Below are 18,068 nucleotides of genomic sequence, written 5' to 3' on the forward strand. Positions count from 1 at the left end.
GGAGTTCTTGTGTGGTGCAGCTGGTTAGGGATCCGGCGTTGTCACTTCAGTGGCTCAGGTTCCTGCTATGGCGCAGGTTTGATCCCTCTCCTGGGAATTCTTGTATGCTCTGGCTGAGGATAGATCCAGGTGTTAATATGCAGGGTGGGAAGATCTGGGCATCACCCAGGGGTGGGGCTCTGCTGGCCGTTTGGGGTGGACACCCACCATCTGCTCCCTGCTGAGGTCACCCCAGGTGCCTTCCAAAGGGGGACTCAGGGGGCCCTGGTGACCTTGGCCAGTCTGTCTCCGAGGACATCACTAAGTACCTGTCCTAAGATGAAGTGTGTCATGACTCATCCTTGCCAGAGCATCGGGCTTGGCAGATACAACACTTCCCCCCAGAAGATGCTGGTTTGCATGGATGGCTGTGTGAGCACTGCCCACCCCCCGCCATGAGGCTGGGAGTGTCCACCCCCAGGGCCTGGACCGGGCCTTCCCTTCTGCCCTCCCATCCATCCATCTTCCCCAAACCCAGGCCAGGTCTCCGCAAGGGTGTGTGTTTCGCTGTAGCTACGCTCCCAGCAGAAGTATAATGCCAGCCACATCTACCATTTAAAATTTTCTAGTGGCCACAATAGCTAAGTAAAAAGAAATGGGCAAAACTAAAATTAATAATAGGAGTTCCTGTTGTGGTTCAGCAGGTTACGAACCCTACTAGTATCCATGAAGATGTGGGTTTGATCCCTGGCCTCGCTTCGCAGGTTAAGGATCTGAGATGGCTACAGCTGCAGTGTAGGTCCCAGATGTGGCTCTGGTCTGGCGTGGCCATGGCTGTGGCATAGGCTGGCAACTGTGGCTCCAATTCGACCCTAGCCTGGGACCTTCCATAGGCGGCTGGTGTGGCCCCTAAAAAAAGAAAAGAGGAAGAAAAAAGAATAACATATCCAAAGCATTATTATTTTCAACATGCAATCAGAATAAAAATGACTAATAAGCTATTTTGCATTTGTCTTTGTACGAAGCTTTTGAAATCCAATGTGCGTTTTATGCCCCAGCCCCTCTCAATTTGGACTCACACTCCTGAGTGCCGTGTGGCTGGTGGCTCCCTAATCGGACTGGTCCAGGTGTTCTCGGCTGATATGGGAAGATGCCCTTGTGGAGATGAGCATCCTGAATTCATGCTGAATTCTAGCGCTCGCGTCGCTCCAATTAGGCGTGTGGGGGGAGGCGGGGGGTGGGCCAGCTCCAGCCACCCCCTCACCGAACAATGCTCAAGGCTGCAGCAGCAGAGAGAGGAAGAGGGCAGCTGACGCTAAACACACAGCCTCAGCGGAGGCATCAGGCATCGAGACATTTATCAGCTCTGAGGATACAAAGACACCTCCAAATAAGGACCCCATTGACCCTGCTGCGGGGAAGCTGAGAAGGGAGGCTCTTCCCACCCCCTCTCCGGGGAGGGGGGAGGTGGCCAGGATGCCATCAGGCCCTGCTGTCTCAATGAAGTGAAGGCTCGCACAGCCAGTAGCCTGCCGGGGTCTAACCCGGGGCTCCAGGATTTCCCGGGCAGAGCCAGCAGCCCCCCGCATGCCTCATGACTAATGGCTGATACCCTGGTGTGAAAACCATTTAAAAGATAGCACTTTTGTCACAGACAGTGTTCCCCATATGGTAAAGGTCACACCTGATAAGAGCATTATCTGGATTTCTTGGGCAAACATGCTTAGTTAGCCTTGGTGGCTCGAGTGCCACCTCCTGCGCTTCAGAGGCACCAAAGGGGCTGAAAGTCCACCGCGCAGGCACCACACAGGGACTTCAGACAAAGCAGTGAATTGTTGCCAGCTGCTCACGGCATCTGTGGGGGCATGTGATTCCTTCTGGCTGGCTCTGGAGGGGTGTCCCCCTCCGGGCTGGGTGTCAGCAGGCAGAACCTCACCTCAAGCCTTCGCTGCCCAGTCTGATTCTTGGTCCGTGGACAGTGTGGCCTCCGCAGGAATTCAGAGGTGACTGCATCTGCTCCTAAGGATGAGCTAAATGAGAATGACCTTGGCCGGAACCACAGAAGGCAGGTGCCGGACAACTGGTCGACCAGCTGCGCAAGGCCCTGATGCGGGAGTTGTGGGCGGGAGGCGCCTGCGAAGTAAGGTCAACTGCTGGTCTCAGCAAATCACCGCAGGAGTCTCTGATCAGCCGCGATCCCAGGAGAACGGCTTACGGTCAGTGAGACGCGTGTACAGGAGCACAGCACTGCAGGCCGTGCCCGTGAGCTGTGGGAGTGGTGAGAGGGGTCTGCCCCTGACTCTCAGCCGCATCCCTCTTACCCCCCATCACCCTCACACCCCATCGGGGCTGCCCGCACGGTGCTGGGACATCTTTCACAGCTCCTCTCCGGTGTCCCTGGTGCTCGCTGGTGGCCTTGCTCTTCCCTGCCTTGGACCGGGGCCCCCCCAACCAAATCCAATGACGGATCCCTCTGTGCTTTCAGTCCTAGGGAAGGGTGTTACGTTTTTAACCCAGGATGGAGTGCATCCTGAGGAATGGCTTCCAGAGAGTGGTGTGCTCTTATCGTTGGACAGCCAGCCCTCTGGAAGACCAATGTCTGTGTTTCTCATGAATTTTGCTGATAAGGGAGTTCCCACCATGGATCAGCGGAAACGAATTTGACTAGTATCCCTGAGGGTGCGGGTTCGATCCCTGGCCTTGCTCAGTGGGTTAAGGATCCGGCGTTGCTGTGAGCTGCAGTGGCAGCTGCAGCTCCGATGGGACTCCCAGCCTGGGAACTTTCATATGCCGCGGGTGTGGCCCTAAGAAGCAAAAAAGAAAAGAAAAATTTATGATAGAGAGGATGTGTTGCACGAATTCACAAGGGATCATAAAGTAAACACTATTCCTTATTGTCAATTCTGTCAGGGGAGTTGGCCCTCAGAGCGCTCTCACTGATTTTTGCTGAACGCTTGCATCTAGAGCCAACCCATGGTTACCATTCAACTTGAACTTGATCATCTTTTTGCTGCTCTCCACAGGGTAATGGCAATATGCCCATTTCCACTTGACTCTGTATTAGCAGTCTCTCCATCACGTTCTTAAGTCCAGCCAGTCAACAAACCTATAGGAATCAAGCTCTGATTCGTAGATTCGGCCAGGTTCCCTGGTGTACAACCTCCCCCTGCAGCCAGTTTGGAATGACGTGACCTCCCCGGAGGCAGAGGTAGAAGGAGATACAGGATTCTATGCTATTTCAGCCAATCAGCTCCCAGAAACAGCAGTCCTCCTGGGAGCACGGCTAATGATAAAATGTAGGGAAATAACGAGGAAGTGGCCGTTGTTTTTAATAAGATTTATTTGTTTGCGAGTGCATGTGATTTAATGTTTTTATTGCCGGGTTTAACGACCAGTTCACAAAATTCCTGAAGACGGAATCACTGGGTCTCTTGCGCAGGTAGGGATGCGGGCTCCGGCCTCTGCGAGCTGCGTCTGCCTCTTCTCTTTGACCTCAGGCTGCTGGCTCTTCAGTCGCTGGGGCAGAATTTCTTTGAACGCGTCCAGCCCTCTGAGCTCCACGTTTCCTCTTTGGAACGTATTTCTGTTTGGAACTCTCTTCTCCTTGGCCTTCGCCCAGACACCTCTGCGTCTCCCCTCCCGCCCTCTCCCCTCCCGCTTCCTGTCCCCTCTCTCCCCCTCCCCCGCTTCCTCCCCCTCCCGTCCCCCGTCCCCCGTCTTCCCTCCCTCCCCTTCCCTTCCTCCCCTTTCTCCTGCTGGTAGACTCTAACCTGGAGCCTGGGGTTTAAATGGCTCATATCACCATCTTACCTCCAGTGGCAGCAAATGACGTCACTGCCTGCTATTTGCAATGGTCACCAAGACGTCTCTGCGTTTACCCGGGATGCTGTGCAGGGCAGAACCAGCGGAGCTGGGAGGCGGGCTGTCTCTCTGGCCGCTCAGTCCTCCCCCCTGCGCTGCAAGGGCTGGGATGTGGGTTGAAGGAGAAAAATGCCGTTCCGGTGGCTTCATGGCGCCTCCGCTTTTCCCACCCAACAGAGGCAACAAAGGCGGTTTTAGGAGGTTAAGAACAGAAATCTTAGAGGCGAGTGACAGAAGTGGCCGAGGGATTAGGGAAAGGAAGCACCAAGAAGTCTAAGGATGTCCCCTCCTCGTTCTAGGTCCGAGCCCTCCTCCTCGGGGGGCCCCAAAGCATCTCAGGAGCGTCTCATCCTCCCCCAGCCTCCTTGTCCTCTCACCCCCGCCCTCGTTCTGGACGTTTCCCCTCCGCCTCCTTCCGCGCATCCAGGTCCTCGGGATCCTTGCCCCTCGGAGTCCAGGACTCCTCCCTTCCCTTCCAGATCTCTGCCTGGGGGCAGGGGCCGTCCTCCTCACCTGGAGGGGACGAGGGCACCCTCCCAGGGCAGGTGACCGTGGCCTTGCCTCTCCCCACCCAGCCCCCCCTCCGTTCCCGGGGCCGCCTCTTGGCCCAGGCCCAGCCTCAGACCTGCTGCTGCCCGTCCCCTGCCGTGTCCCTCCTTGGCTGGTGCCCCTGCCAGTCCCCAGTGTCCCCTGCTAGTCCCTGCCTTTGTGGCTTTAGGTCACGGTGGCTGGATCAACATTCTTTCTGCTCCTGTTACACACGCCTGCCTGGCCAACCTCTTTTTAGTCTGTAAACCCAGATCATTATTCACCTGGCCCTCCCTGAGAGCTGGACTACCAAGAAGAGAGAAGCACGGAGTTCCCGCCACGGCTCAGTGGGTTAAGAACCTAACTAGTACGCGAGTTCCATCCCTGGCCTCGTTCAGTGGGTTAAGGATCTGGCGTTGCCACAGGCTGTGGTGTAGGTAGGAGATGCGGTTTGGATCTGGTGTTGCTGTGGCTGTGGCATAGGCCAGCAGGTCCCATGCGACCCTTAGCCTGGGAACTTTCATATGCCGCGGGTGCAGCCCTAAGAAGGAAAAAAAAAAGTCAGAAAGCAATGGACAAGATAGCAAGAGTAAGTCTTTACCTATCAATTATGACTTTAAGGGTAAAGAGACTACACTTTCCAATCAAAAGACACAGAATGACTGAGTGGATTAAACAAGAGGAAGGGAGAAGCAGCCCTCCTCTGAGCTGCCTTCGAAGACGGGGCTGTCCTGTCCTCATGTTGGCATCTTCATCCCTTGACACGGGCACGCGAGGCACACAGTGTACCCGGAAGGCGCGTGTGAGCGGGAGTGAGCTTGGCCGTGTATTGAGTGGGGAGTGGCTGCCTAAGAGGAGGGCCAGGTGCGTGCTTCTGGCTGGAGCCTCTCGTGCCCCAGGGTGAGCGTCCCTCACAATGGCCTTATTTTGGCTTCTCTAAATTGTCTCCTGAGGTGCTCAGGTGAGGCCCACAGGCAGCTTTGGGGCTGGAAATTCTGGATGCTGCAGTAATTGTTCCTGCTAATTACCAAGAAGCAGCAAACAGAGATTTTTTTTTCCCTCTGCCTGAACTGAATTTTGTTATGCAAATTAGAATTGTCTCTAAGGTGTTGCTCTTGAACCTGGAGCATTAGAGGAACATTTGCATTTATAGCTGGATGCTGCCACGGAGCCGGGTATTATTTTCATGAGGCTCGGGTCATCGAAGATGCTCCTGTTTGGGGGCTGACTTCAGGTGTATGTGCGGAGGTGCACCTGCAACTCTGAGTGTGTGTGTGTGTGTGCCCCGAGTGCCTGTGTGCATTTGCACACTGTCTGAAGGGCTGCCTTGTCCTTTGACACCTGCAGGGGTGGGGGGAAGGCGACAGGGCAGAAGTCATGAGGTTTCGATGTGGTCCTCACTTTTCAGCTCTCTTACACCAGGGTCTGTTTTCCAGGTTAGAAAGTGAAAGGGGAGGCCCTCCTAAGAGCCTCCCCCACCCCCGCTGCCGCCTCCAAGGGGATTCTTGAAGGTGAGGGGTCTTTTTCTCCATCACGGCTCAGCCCTTTCCCCTTCCCTCCCCTGAAGCCCAGACCCTGCCTGCCACACCATGGCTGCCAGGAGCCCAGTGTCACCCTGCATGAAGGGGCACGTGGTGGAGACACACATGTCAGAGGCACCAGGAAGGGGGCCGTCTCTGCCTAGAGGAGGCGGGGACTGAGGTGGGGGGGAGCTGGCAGGGTCCTGCTGCTGTGTGCATGGACCATAATGGAACCTCTGCTGCCTGGTCCTGCCCAGACCTCACGGAGGACGCAGCTGGATGCAGACGGAGAGTTGGGGCTGCTTTTGCCCTCCGAGGAGCCTTCCTCGGCCTCAATCCTCTGCCCCCACTGCTCCAGCCCCATGGGTCCTTCCTGGGGACCTGGTCCTGGGACAAGGCCCAAGCACCACCCCTGCATCTTCCTCTCCTCCTCCCCCACTCCTGGTACCATACATACACTGAAGCATCTAGGACCTCAGCGGCGCAGAGAAGAAGCGCACGGAAGCTCCGGGCGTCTGGACCGCTTACGGGAGCCTGGATGTCAACTTTGCCTGATTTTCTAATTTCATCTCTTACAAGCTGTGGGGATGCTAACATGATTAAGTTCTTCACACAATTTATTAGCATCATGTTGGAAATCCAGTAGTATATTCTACTGGCTGAGTAATCCAATTAGCAAAGTGTATTTATTTCGTGGGAATCTTAGCCTCACACCGTCCCACTCAGGCCCGGTCTCCCCGCCTTCTCCTTGGCTTTCTGCAGCAGTTTCCCTGGTGGGCGGGGCCTTGGGGAAGGGGCGAGGAGGGGCGAGGGGTGGCCCCGCCTTCAGCCTGAGCAGACGTGAACACCCCCCCTTTACAGAGGAGCGAACAGGTCGCTGCCCAAGACTCTTGGGTAATGAGGGTCTGAAGCCACATGAGCCCCCATCACGCCCCTCCCTCCCAATCGCAGTTTGTTTCTGTCTCCAGGGAGCAGGGAGGGGCCCAGGGTCAATGCTGTCCCCCCAGCCCTCCTTCAGGGGGGAGATGAAAAGGGATTCTGGCAAAGCGGCAGGGACCTCGGCAACCCCAACTCTCCCAAGTGGGTGGTGGGTTCAGCAACCCCTTCACTCCCTTTGCGGGTGCAGCTCAGGGGGCGCCCCGAGGGGGAGGCGACGCGCAGGTGTGCTGGCCTCCTGCCAGCAGGAATCACAGGAGGAAACAAAGGGACCTGGCCTGGGCATCCTCGCTCCAACCTGCGCCCTCCAGGATTCTTCTACCTGCAAGGACCAGCCCCTGTGTCTGGCCCGGTGGGTGGGCTTGCCTCTTTAGAGACCCCAAGACACCCCCCCGCCACCAACCGGGGGGTCCCCGTCCTCTTCCCAGAAAGGCCGTTTTAAGGCTCCCAGTGGAGTTCTCCCACCCCCCTGCCTGTGCCCCCAGACTCATGGCTGCGGTGTGCCACCTTCCACATTAATGACAGGCGCGCCGTGGAAGACGGCTGCTCCTGCCAGTGGGTTTCGCTGACATCACACCGCCCGCGCCGAGCAGCACACCCTAAGGCAACTGAGATCCTAATAGCTTTCTCCAAGACGCCCGGCATCAGTTTTGACACCGGGCGCTTTCTTCTTCCTCCCCACAGCTCGCTTTATAACTCTGTCATTGCCATTGATTTTGACTAAAAGAGAGAGAAAAAGCCTGCTCCTGCTAATACCACTCTAAGTCAGGGAGGTGGGGAGCTCTGGGAAGAGCCCGCCAGGGGCCAGAAGTCAGAGGTTTGGGGCTGGGGTCTGCACAGGAGGCACCCCCCCACGGATCCCCTGCGGGGAGGGTGTGAGAGAGAGGGGGAGAAGGGGGCTGGGCACTGATGGTGGGTGAGTCGAGTCCCTGGTCGGGGAGGGGGCGGCTCTCCGAGCCCCCCCTCCACCGCCTGCACTCGTGGAGTGTGACAGCAGCGCATTTTGAGAGCTGGCACAGAGGTGCCCCGTGTACAAACGTGCCGATCTGGGCGCTGAGGGTAACGAGAGGCTGGGTGATTCCGCGCCCTCCTGCCGCAGCCCCAAGCATATTTAGCTTAAGGCGAGGCTCGGGGAGTAGTACAGGGCCTTCTCCGAGACCCCTGCTTGAAGGCTCTCTCTCTAAGAAGACAGGCGGGCACCCTCCTCTCCCACCAGGTCCCACGGCCAGGGCTGGTCTCTCTAACTCTGAGGAGGCGGGGGGAGGGCAGTCTCCTCTCAGTCTCCGCCCCCCCCCCCCCCCCGTTTCCTTCGCCCACCTCCTCCAGACTGGGTGCCCCCACACTGAACCCAGGGGAGAAGCTCTTCCCATTTTCCACGTGCCCCATTCTTCTGGGCCTTTGCTGGGTCACCAAGGCCCTCCTGTGGGGGGAGAGTCCTGCCGTGCAGGGGACAAGAGGCGTGTCTGTAAATACTGATCCTCCAAGGGGGAGGTTGAGGAGTGGGGGTATCTGGTGACAAGTGCAGACACAAGAGGGCCACACGGATTCTGGGAGCCCCTGGTCAGGAGGTCTGTCCCCTGTGGCCAGGGCTATTGCCCTGTTCAAACCGTGCAGCGAGGCCCCTCAGTGGGCATCTAGAGCCCCCGCGAACCAGGGGCCCTGGAGCATGTGCTGTTTTCCTGTAACTGTCCTTCTCAAGTGGAAGTTCACGTTAACTGCGCGGCCAGCTGCTGTGCGATGGAAAAGCCATTACAGCCCCTTCCTGTCCTTTTGATCAAACCCTTCGACTCCCAGGGCGCCCTCATTTCTGATTGTTGGAAAAGCACATTGACGGGGCGGAGGGGGGGCGGTGGTGCAGGCCCCTCCAGGTGACCAGGCTCCGGTCCTGGAGGAGGACAATTCGGGCAGACCCCTTCCTTGGGGCTCTGAGCCCAGCGCCGTCTGCAGGCGAGGGGTCTTCCTTGGGGGTCTTGAGTAGAGCCCCGTGCATGGGCTCCCGCAGGCGGAGTCAGCCAGCTGTGCCACTGGCTACTCTCTGGGCATCTTGGGGTGGGGTTTCCATGCTGCTTCTCAGCAGGACAGCCATGCTCCCCAGCCGCTCACAGCAGTCCACCGTGAGGGCAGCTGGCTCTTCTTGCAGCATCTGCCCAGGCCAAGCTGGCAGTTTCCTGCATTTGCAAAGCCAGGGCACTGAGAGGATGTGGGAGGGGCAGCTTCCGGCCCTGGCGTCTTGGCAGCCGTTCCCAGGCAAGAATCCACCCCCAGCCCTGCCATTGGTTCTCCTGCCTCTTCCGGGCAGAGTGGGGAGCAGCGCCTGCTCCTCGGGGGCTGGTCCATCCCATCACCCAGGCTGCCCAGGGGCGGTCATACCCACTAGATTAGGGGACCCCCTGGGGCCCGGTGCCCTCCTGCCAGCCGCACAAAGAGGTCAGCCTCGTGCCTGTGCCGTAGGCCTCTGTGGCGTCATTTACCTTGTCCGCTGCCAGCTTGGCTGGCCCTCCTTCGCTCCTCCCCGGGGCCTCTGCCCTTCACAGTGCCCTGTTGTTGCTGGAAGAGCAGGCAGGCACCCTGGCCCTGGCTTTCCGCCCTGTCTCCTGGAGGGCAGTGTTTGGTTGGCCACCGCAGGCAGCCCCAGGGCTGGCTCGGCTAGTGGGGAACTGGACGCCCTTCTGGAACACCAGCTTCCCAAGGGCAGGCCCCACTGGCTTCTCCATGGCTGCACTTCCAGCATCCAGAGCAGCACCGAGCAGGGCTTAGGGCGCAGGGGTGAACATACAAGTGACCAAAGAGGTGACAACACCCCTTCCCTCCCCCAGCCCGGAGTGGGTGCATTGGTACCTTCCCATCGAACAGAAGCTGACCTCTGGGAGGCCCTGGGCCCTGGGCAGTGAAAGGCAGGCCCAGGATGGAGGGGTTGTGTGGTGAGGGGCAGGAGAGGCAGGGGGAGGGCCGAGCCTGGAGAACTCCAGAAGCCTGGATCAGGAGAGACCCCTGCTTATCAGGAGTCCCTCCGCCTCCAGCCAGAGTGGCTGGATAGGCCACCCCGTTGGCGTGGCCTCGAGGGTAGGAAGCCATGTTGTGCAGGGACCCAGGTCTGGGTCCACATTGCTGTGTGACCCCAGGGAGACTTCTCAGCCTCTCTGTGCCTGTTTCCCATCAGTTACAGAGGAGTGACAACAGCCATAATCGCAGGGTTATTAGGAAGACTCAATGTGATGATGCATGAGAATGTTTAAAATAGTCCCGGCACATGGTTAATTTTTAATAAATTTTAGGGATAAGTTGCCAGTAATAATAATAGCCAAAGTGCAGATGTTGATAAGACCCTCAGGAAATAAGAGGCTTGTGTTTTGTACCCCAGACCACGGCTGGCTGTGTGATCTGGGCACATGCAGTTGTCTCTGGTCTCTGGATGAGCTCCCTGTTAGTTACCGTCAGAGGGGCCTGGGGCAGATGGCTGCTGGGTCTGAACTTGGTCCTGTGACCTTTCCCCGCTGAGTGGTGGGAGCGCTTGGGCTCACCCTTTGCAGTTCCAAGAGCGCGTACATCCCATCCTTGCGCCTTCTCTGGGCCGTGCTCTGGCCAGTGGCCGCCGTCATCAGGTTCCCAGGGAGCAAACCAAGGCCCGGGTCGGGTAACGACTCAGCCCCCATCGCACCTTCCTGGCCACGAAGGGCCTCTTCCTAGAGTTCCTGTGGCCTCACACTCTGACATCTGTGAGGCCTGTTGGTTGTTGGTTTTCAATACGTGGTCATCTTCTGTGGTATCAACCCGGATGACTGATGCTAATGTGTGCAAGCCTGTCCCGGGGAGGGAGCTGACATGGGGTTCGAGTAGGAATGTTCTAGAACATGCTATTAGGAGCACATGACAGCCATGTAGCGTGGATCTGGTGCCTGAGAGGTGACAGAGTACTTGCTCAGCTTATGGCATCTGTTCTTCTCAACAGCCCGGGAGGCTCAGGATGCAGGGATTTGCCCTCAGGCCCAGAACCGGCAAGTGGTGTCAAGGCGGGACTTGCACCCAGATATGTGGCTTCCGAGCCCAAAGCTGCCCTCTCTGAAGTCCACTAGCACCCGAGACGTGGCCAGGGCCTGAGGGCCATTGAACTTTTGCTCCTCTGGGGAGAAAGCTCAGGCAGAAGCCATGTTCTGTTCTCCAGGGAAACCGTGACCCACCATTGACCCATCACAGCCCAGGGGATGCTGGGAAAATCCCTCTCAGGTGCCGAGATCCCTCCCCCGCCCCACGGTTGTTCTAAAGAGGGAGCCAACCACCCGGGGAACATTCCCCAGGAATAATTGCTAAAAGGCCTAATTTTGGAGATAACCACCGTTATAAACGTCTCATTACTTTAATTAAAGGCTCATCCATCACTGACGCACTGCTCCCCCGAAGCAGAGGGGCTCAGGCAGCAGCAGCATCCAGTGTGAGCTCGACTGGGAGGCAGAGTGAGGGCTTGCACCGCACTCCCCCTCAGCCTCCTTTATGGATGCTGGCGGCCCCGCCAAACCTCGCAGGAACACCCCATTTCCTCCCCCATGGCCCCGGTGGCCTGTGCCCCTGCAAAGACCCTCCCTGCCCCTGCTGCCATGTTGGCAAAGCTGAGACGGCCTTGGAGGAGCCAGGCTGTGACCTTGCAGACAAGAAGGATCAGCGAAGAGCAGAGAAACTCAGGACAGCGGGTGTGACCCCAGCACGTGTGCTGGTTGGGAGGTCGGGGGTGTCTCTGCCCCAACGAGGCCATTGTCACCTCAGTTCGTCAAAGTCCTGCCTCGCCCTGGGGCCCTTTACCGCCTGAGTCTGCCCAGTAAGTGCCCCTGCTCTGCTAGGAGGCTCGGCATCCCACTGGCGCGCACAGCGCGATTGCTTTCTCTCCTCTCCTATCAGTGGGCATTTGGACCAGCGTTTGGCTACTGCATATAAGTTGCTGTCAGTATCCTGGTAGCTGTCTCTGGATCTGTGGGGGCAGGATGTCCCCTTGGTGTATGTTCCGGACTGGGGTGGCTGGGTCAAGGCCACGGGAACACGCAGGCTGAGTTCTGCCCCCGCTTCTCCAGCCCCTTCCCGTCTCCTGAGCCCCTGCTGCGTACCAGCTCCTGTAGGGGGCGCTTCCCTTCAACCTCAGAACCATGCTGTGTGGGAGATTCCATTGTCCCCCTTTTATAGATAGATCTAAGGCTCAGAGGGACTGTCACTGGTCAAGGCCACTTAGCTGATAAGTAGCTGGGCCAGAATCAAACCCAGATCCCATGGCAGCGGGTGTGGGGGGTGGGGGGAGGGCAAATTCCTTGATCTCAAGGCCCCTCTGCCCCTTGCCCCCCACACCCAGCATTCTGGGGCGCCCCTGGCACATTAAAGCCTGCCTGGACAAGGCCGGTGATCAGTGCCTCCAATGGGGAGCAGGGCGGAGGTGCCCGCGTGACTGCTGCCCTACCGGCACCTGCAGCTGGCGTGCCTCCTGGGGGGCAGGTTCCCAGCCCCTGCCTCGCTCACGTTTTACTTTCTCCTAAGTGGCCTCCAGAGATGCCATTTCCCGTTACAAAATCTGGCTCCATCCAACCATCCCGGCAAATGGCCCATCAGCTCAGCCCATCCACAGGCAGCAAGAGACGTGGACCAGGGGAAGGAATTGAGCAGGGACTTTTATTCCTTCCTGGGGTTAAACCTCCCAGTTTGAGGTAAAACAAATTCCTCACTGGAGCTCATCACCTCCAGCTGGGCTGTAGGAAGCCCCATTTAATCAGATCACTTAGCTCTGAATCACGCTAACGAGATGACGGGCAGGGCTGACTCTGCCCTCGTGCAAGGCCAGTCTCGGGGGACGAGGGCAGTCTGGCAGGCGGGGGGTGGCTGGCTCTGGAGGTGCAGGGCCTCTGCAGACCTGGGGCGGGTACTGTCCTCCGTCCCTCGGCGTCTGTCTGCATCCACGGTAGAGAGAATTCTCCTTGGGCCTCGGCTCGGGGGCCAGAGTGAGACGATGAGATGGAAATCAAACCAGGAGTTACCTCAATGGGCCTCAGAACCTTTGGAAGCACAGCCATGCCCCCAAGAGAGAGGGGGACACCAGCCCCACGGAGACGGGCACCAGCTCCAGCATCATGCAGCCCCCATGCCAGCGCCAGCTCAATCCCTCTGTGGACTCCACCCACACAGAGCTGTATAACGTGACTAATTCACGCAGCAGCGAGTGGTGGGGACAGAGCCTGGTCAGCTTCCTGTGGAGCATTCCTGGAAGTCGGGGGCTTCAGGGACCCCGGAAGCGTGAGTGTTTGGGGAGGGGATCCCGTGCTCAGAACCCTGCAAAGGGAGTCAGTTACTCCAAGTTGGGCTTGGCGGCCTGGAGCGTGTTACTGACTCTTCATTGACACAGTTGCAGGAAGATTCAGGGTATAAATTTGAACAAGGATTAACCATTCCCAGAACAAACAGCCCTCGCCGGCTCTCCTCCCCGCACACAAACCCCACTGGGTCATCCAAGTGCAAACAGGTATGATGAGGCCGCCTCTCCTCTCCCCTCCCTCTTCCTGGCAGCTGGTCTTCCACCAACAGCGTCCAGAGTCGGTGGGTCTTGGCCTGCAGAGAAGGTGGCCTAAGTGTTGGGGGAGCCCCTGGGGACCTTGACCCCCCTTCTGGAGCAGGCAGTGGCTAGGTGAGGCCCTCGTCGGTTTCCTGTCTCCTCCTTCAACGGGGGGAGAGGCGCAGCTCGGCCCGTATGGCTTTGATGCAGCATCAGTGGAGCTCGAAAGCTGAGAACGGGCCAAGGATGAACCTGTCGCCCCCACTGGCCTCCCCTCCTTAGACAGACGAGTCACAGGGATGACGGAATTAGCATCTCGCTCCTGGTCTGGGGTCTGTCTGAAAATTCAGATGTGTGAGAAAGACAGAAGAAGAAAAATCGTGTGGCAACATCCTGGGAAAGCCAGGGAGCGGCCCCCAAACCCCGGACCTTTGGAAGGTTCGGAAACATGCGCCTGCGGGGATGAGGGTCCCGGGGAACAGACGTGTTGCATGTTCACCCCCCTTCCAGGGCCAGGCAGGTACAGGTGGGTGGGTCTGGGGTCACCTGGAGAAGGTCGTGTCTGGAGGTGGCGACTCCTCTGCCCCTGTCTATTGCTGTCATAGGGGAGAGAGCCAGGGGTTTCTCTGGAGAAGCCGACGTACAAGCTGGATTTGGACATGAAAGCGTGTGGCTTTAGATGCTGGCACCCCAAATTTTACATTAAAAAGCACGACGTGGGCCAAACCAAGCCTTTTGTGGGCTTGGCTTCTCTTTCCTCACCCCAGTCTGCAACCCCAGCCGACAACCTCCGGCAGCTGGAGAGGAGGGCAGTGGGAGAGGAGGTGGGGGGGCAGGCTCCTGTCTTTCTGCTTTCAGGGTTGAAAGCTGTGTGTCTTCTAGGGGCTGCTGTCTTTCAGGGTAATTTGATTTTGCTTTTCTCTGGCTGCCTTTGATCCTCTGAGGTTGCTAGGCAGAGCTACTATTTTATTTGCAGGCTTTGATGATGGCGAAGGATTTTGTGGGGTTTTGTTGTTGTTGTTGTTGTTTTTGCTTTTGCTTTTCTAGGGCCGCACCCGCGGCGTGTGGAGGTTCCCAGGCTAGGGGTCCAATCAGAGCTGTAGCTGCCGGCCTTCGCCAGAGCCACAGCAACGCGGGATCCAAGCCACATCTGCGACCTACACCACAGCTCACGGCAACGCCAGACACTTAACCCACTGAGCAAGGCCAGGGACCGAACCCGCAACCTCATGGTTCCTAGTCGGGTTCTTTTCCTCTGCTCCATGATGGGAACTCCAGGAGGAGAAGGATTTTGAAAGCTGCAGCCTGAAGACACAAGCTCCCCCTGGGCTGTTGTCAAGTCGGTTCCCACGGTCTCCAGGAGACTAGAGAACAGTCTTGGGTCTTCTTGGATTGGGATGACCTACTCCCATTGGTTGACACTGGGTTGCCAAAACTAGGAACCAACTCCTTGTGGGTGCTGTCACATACGCACCCATCGTTCGTCCATCCATCCACCCATCCATCCATCCTCCATCCATCTTCCATGCATACATGCGCGCCACAGATGTTTACTGAGCACAGGTCATGCGTCAGGGCTGTGCTGAGCGGTGGGGTGAGAATGATAGCTGGACAACAGCCCCGTCCTTCCTTCTTAAACCCACGGTTACAATGCCCACAGCCAGTAGGCAGCAAGTGGGGAGGAGTGGAGGCCAGGAAAAGCAACCCACCTCCCTGGATGGTGGGCGGCAAAGAAGACTCCACTGAGCGGAGGACTAATGCGCTGGGTTTAAGTCTGTGCAGTTCTTGGGCTGGACAAAAGGAGGGAAAGGCATTTATGGAGGACGGAACAGCGTGAAAGGAAGGGGGGGGGTCCCCTCCGAGCCTAGGGCAGACTCTGTGCAAAGGAATCAGTGGAGCAGCAGAGGGGCGTCCTTCCTAAGCCCTGGACACACCTGGAGAGCACTTGGCGCCTTTTGCCTTTGGTGCAGACCCTGTCCCTGCCGGTGGGGAGCCAGGTCGGCAACGGAAGCTGACCGATGTCAGCAACGGATGGATGGCCGGGAGATGAGCATGCTCAAAGTGGGTTAGGAAAACCTCTCCGTGATGCTAACTGCTGGTAGAGCTCTCCCTTCCAACTTGAGCTGAAGCTTTGCGTTCCCTCTAGCCAAATGCCCAAGGCAATGTGGGTGCTCACAGCCCTTGGAAGTAAAAATACCTCCAAGAGGAGCAAGCTGATGCTCAGAGAGGTTTAGGAACTAATCCCAAACCACACAGGTCCCTCTGTGCCCAAGGCGGTGCTGCTTCCTCACCCACTGGGGGGGGGGACCCTTAGCACATCCCAGCCCCTCTCACGGTCTGCCCAGGTGTCAGCACGCAAGCACCGGTGGACCCGCGTAGACAACAGCGCGCCTTAAAGCCGTGCGTGGCAGAGCACGTGCTGGTTTTCCACGGTTGCCGATGGGCCCCCTTCGCATGTCATCATCACCGAGGCGTGTTAGTGACACGTCCACTCCACTTCCTCGGATCATCTGTATGACTGGGCCAGCGCGGGTTCCTTCTGGTTCGTGTTGTTTTTCTTCTCCAAAGCTCTCTCCATCATCAGCAAATCTGTGTTCTGCTCCTCATTTATGGTGCCTGAGCTCCTGCTCCCCTGTGATGATCGAGGGCCCTGGCAGATCCAATTTCCAAGCCTAGGAGGCTGTGGTTGGAAGTGTTCTGTGTAAAATAGAACGAGGTGGGGGCGCAGGGAGGAGGAGCCGGCAGGCTGATCCGTTGTTCCAACAGGGCGCCGCTGTGATGCTGAGGGGTGTCTGGCCAAGGGAGGGGAGTAGTGACAGGACCACGCAAAATTATAGCCCCTGGGAGCTCCCATTATGGCTTGGCAGGTTAAGAACCCAACACAGTCTCCATAAGGTCGCGGGTTCGATCCCTGGCCTCGCTCAGTGGGTTAAGGATCCGGCGTTGCTGTGAGCTGTGGTGTACGTCACAGACACGGCTCGGATCCCGTGTTGCCATGGCTGTGGTGTAGGGTGGCAACTGTGGCTCCGAGTCAACCCTTAGCCTGGGCACCTCCATATGCTGCAAGCGTGGCCCTAAAAAGCAAAAAAAAATTGTAACCCTGGAAGATCACTCCTGGAAGGGGCTCAAGGGACTGTCCCCCTCGAACTCTCCTCTGTTTTTCTTACATGGAAGTGAAATGCACATAACAGAAAATTAACCAGTTTTTCCACGTGTTTTATTACTGTTAATTTACTTTTTTAAAAACCCATTTTAAATTGTAGAATTCTGGGGCCCTTCGTACTGTCACAGTGTTGGACACTCAGCACCTCTGTCTAATTCCAGAACAGTTCCATCACCCCAGAGAGAAACCCCGGAGGCATGAGCAGCCTCTCCTCATCCCCCACCCCAGCCCCAGCCCCTGCAAACTCGGATCTGCTTTCTGTCTCCACGGAGCTGCCTGTTCTGAACATTTCACATAAATGGAATCGTACAGCGTGTGACCTTCTGTGTCTGGCTCCTTTCACTCAGCGTGATACAACCCCTTCGTCTCTCAGGCGGGCGGGAGGGCCCCGTCCCAGCTCACACAGCGGGGAAGGACAGGCTTCCCACGAGTCAGAGGACGCCGAGCCAGGATGGGCAGCCCCCAGGTGGAAAGGAAGGTGGCGACTGAGTCCATCACCTGTCATCTAGAACCTGAGAGCGGGATGCACGCTGACAAAGCCCACGCCGCGGCTGAATTCAAACGTCTGGTTCAAGGAGTACGGATTGGGCGCCTGCTGGATGCACAGCCCCTTTCCCAGACCATCCAGCCTGGCTGGTCTGGAGCACAGTCTTTGATGGAAGCGAGGTTTGAGTCTGGAGGCACGTTTCCCGCTGGTAAGCAGTGGATTCCAGACATGTCCTTTTGGCTCTCAAAGCCGACTTTCTCGTTGCTTAAGTGGCTGCACCCCCGGAGCCTGCATTAGGGGCGGTGGTGCATGTTCCACGCGGCAACTCGGGGAAGTCTCGGTAAGTGTCAGCCACGAGGGGCGCTTTGTCAGCCTGTCGTTATTCCAGAAGGAAGCTGCCTCCTTTGGGTGTCTCCCTCCTGCCGCCGGTGCAGCCCAGGGACAGCCAGGCACCTGCGTGGAAAGGTGAGGTGCCTCCCACTTTGGAGAAGGCAGTGATGGAGTGGCCTCCCGTGCCGGAGGCCAGGGTGGAGGGTGCGGTGCTGAAGTGTGCTTGTCAGCAGGTCCAAGAGGGGACAGAGGAAGGCCAGGCTGGGCTCATGTGTGTCCTTAAGCCCCCTCGTCTCCCGGGGTGACCCTGTGAGCCATCCTGAGTTAGCTGCTTCGCGCCACTGAAACACCCACCTTCCTCTGGAGAGATGATTCCACGCCACTCAAGGACCCCACCTATGTGACAATCACTGATTAAAATGCCTCTGCCTGCTCCATGCCTGCGTGCAGGGTGAATTGTACAGACGGCCATAAACCCGCCGCAGTGACTCCGCTGCCTCCCGGGGCTGCTTTATCTCAGCCACACAGAGAGAGAGGGGAGCCCTGCCTTTCTGTTTGGAGGAGCTAGAATAGCGTAATTTTATTTATTCTTAATCAACCATTTCAGCGTGTTCCCTCTAGTCAAGGGCAGAGCCGGAGAGCAATGTGGGCACATTATTTATATTTAGCCTTTATTTACTCAGGAAGGTCTAGGGAGACGCAGTATCTCGTTTGCAGAGACCCTCCCCCCAGGGGCACTACGCC

At 57.6% G+C, this 18,068-nt stretch overlaps 1 long non-coding RNA gene across 1 annotated transcript in view; it reads left to right on the forward strand.

The window, feature by feature from the left end:
- LOC102162292 overlaps positions 1-17,759 on the forward strand; it is a 54,533-nt gene extending 36,774 nt beyond the window's left edge. The window contains exons 3-4 of the long non-coding RNA XR_002336963.1: positions 16,669-17,202; positions 17,383-17,759. This is a non-coding gene — a long non-coding RNA (uncharacterized LOC102162292). The remainder of the gene's footprint in view (positions 1-16,668; positions 17,203-17,382) is intronic.

The sequence above is a fragment of the Sus scrofa genome, chromosome 12 (assembly GCF_000003025.6).
Source record: "Sus scrofa isolate TJ Tabasco breed Duroc chromosome 12, Sscrofa11.1, whole genome shotgun sequence".
In the NCBI taxonomy this organism is placed as follows: Eukaryota; Metazoa; Chordata; class Mammalia; order Artiodactyla; family Suidae; genus Sus; species Sus scrofa.